The sequence below is a fragment of the Parus major genome, unplaced genomic scaffold (assembly GCF_001522545.3).
Source record: "Parus major isolate Abel unplaced genomic scaffold, Parus_major1.1 Scaffold1106, whole genome shotgun sequence".
NCBI classification, from domain to species: domain Eukaryota; kingdom Metazoa; phylum Chordata; class Aves; order Passeriformes; family Paridae; genus Parus; species Parus major.
The window spans coordinates 1-2,254 of NW_015379971.1; the positions used below are offsets into that span (position 1 = coordinate 1).

Sequence of the window (2,254 nt, forward strand, 5' to 3'; positions counted from 1 at the left end):
CGCGGCATGCCGGGACACGGCCCGCAAAAAGCCCGCGCTGCCCTCGCGCGTCCGCGGGCGCTGCGCGGGCCGGGCCGTGCGGGCCGGGCCGCAGCGCGGGGCCGGTTGGGTGCGGGGCCGGGCTCGGGGTGGGCGTGTGTTGGGGAGGCGTGGGGCGGGCAGGGCGGTTGGGCGTGGGGCGGGGTTGGGCATACTTACCTGGCAGGGGAGACACCATGATCAGGCAGGTGGTTTTCCCAGGGCGAGGCTCATCCCTTGCACTCCGGGTGTGCTGACCCCTGCGATTTCCCCAAATGCGGGAAACTCGACTGCATAATTTGTGGTAGTGGGGGACTGCGTTCGCGCTCTCCCCTGGTATTCCTGTAAATGATAGACGAAATCAAATAATGCTGCATGAGAGCCGTGTGCTGGTTTTTGACTTAGCGTCTCCCCTTACGGTGTGTCAGGGTTTTTAAAACCTATTTCGGCCACAGCTCCATTGTCTCAGTGGAGGTCTCGGTCTCTGCCTGTCCGAGCTGTCCTGTGCCGTCCGTGCAGAAGCGGCAGGAGAGCGCAGCCCCGCTCCCGGAGCAGTCGGAATTCGCCTCTCGCAGCTCCCGGCCCGGGCCGGGACTCGGGTTCTCCCTGGCGGCACCCTCCGCACACCGACCCCGGCGAGACGGACCGGGGGAGAGTTTCCGTCCAGCTCGGGTTTGGGGTTTTCACTGCTACAGAGAGAACAAACAGAACTCAGCAGCATCTTCGGATGCTTGTTGGGCAGCTTTTCTCTGTTACGGCATCCCGGGCGCATGGGGGATAGTTGAACTCCTGCATTTCATGCGTTCCTCGGTTCTGAGAGGAAAGATGTGCGCTAATGCCTTACAGAAGGGCGAAGGGATGGGTGTTAACATCTCTGAAATGAGTCTTAATGTGTCCGCCGGCTTCGGGCAGCAGGTTGCTGCAGAGCCCGGACAGCTTGGCTCCTGAAATGGGTCTGCACAAACCCGAACGTCTGAACTTCAGGGTAAAACAGTAGGTTCAAAGGGGGAGAATATGTGATAAGTGGGTCGGGAAGGCTACACCTTCCTGGTACCTCAGCCAGTGGGGAAAGGAAGAGGGAAACATGCGGCCGGGAGTCAGGATAAAAGGAGGCTGTGCCCTCCAAAACCCCGAGAGAGAAAAGGCCACGGGCATGTGCTGCAGTGAACTTTCTGCCTTTATCTGAACAAAATATAAGAACTCCTCTGTGTCCTTTTTGGACATAAACCTCTTGCGTTTGTGGATTGACAGCCACAAAATTATTCCCCTTGTCTAGCGTTACAGCGTGTTTATTAATTTACCTTCTAAGACATCGTTTACATTTTCCTAAAAATGTTTTCCCAAACTACACCTACCCATTTTGAGTTATTTCATGGTCTCTGCTGTTATCTCGTATCATAAACAGTTCATTACATGCTTTTCCAGTGGTCATTCCGAAGCTGTCTTGCCTTGGCTTCTGGTCAACTTTTTCTCGGCAGCTCCTGTTTTCTCGTTAGCTCCACCAGCTGTCCCCTTCAGGCCGGGTTTTTGTATATTTTCAGTAAAAGCGTTCTTCGTTGCGCTATCTCTTTTGTAAGGGTTAAGCATAACATTGTATTTAGTTTCTTCAGCAAGCAAAGAGATGAAGTTCGTTTTATATCAGCTCTCATCCTTCACAAGGACGTGTCAAATTCCCCACTCTGGGAGCCCGGCAGCGCTCAAGGGCTCGATGTGGTGTGACCCGGACCCGCTCGGAACTCCGCCAGGTGTTTCCCTGGTGTTTCCCGCAGACACAGGGCGGGACAGGCCAGGATCATCCCGGCTCCAGACACGTCAGTCCAGCTGGGAAACCGCTCTCCGGTTCCAGCAGGGAATAACCAGGGATCCGGCGGCGCCTGCTTGCGGAGGGCGCGCCGGGATTTCTCAGCACCCCGGGCTATTCCTGAGCCACCTCACCGGCAACGGGACCGGAATCCCTTCCCTGCCGAGCCTCCACTGCGCGCTTCAGCGCCGCTCCGAGCGCCGGCCCCCAAAATCAGCAGCAGCGGGGCCACAGCCCAACTAATCCTCAGCGTTTAGAGGATAACAGAGACCGCAGCCAATAGAGCCCGCAGCCTCCGCCACCGCCCCAAAATCTACATTCTATTCTTTAACCTCTAAACCAGGGGAGAGCGCGAACGCAGTCCCCCACTACCACAAATTATGCAGTCGAGTTTCCCGCATTTGGGGAAATCGCAGGGGTCAGCACACCCGGAGT

At 56.7% G+C, this 2,254-nt stretch overlaps 2 non-coding genes across 2 annotated transcripts; one reads left to right on the plus strand and one right to left on the minus strand.

The window, feature by feature from the left end:
- Positions 1 to 190: 190 nt before the first annotated feature.
- On the plus strand, positions 191 to 354 carry LOC117243838. Its single transcript, XR_004495748.1, has one exon. It is a non-coding gene; the product is annotated as a U1 spliceosomal RNA (small nuclear RNA).
- Positions 355 to 2,159: 1,805 nt separating this feature from the next.
- Positions 2,160 to 2,254, minus strand: LOC117243839 (the record flags this gene model as incomplete). The annotated part of the gene is made up of 1 exon (XR_004495749.1): positions 2,160 to 2,254. It is a non-coding gene; the product is annotated as a U1 spliceosomal RNA (small nuclear RNA).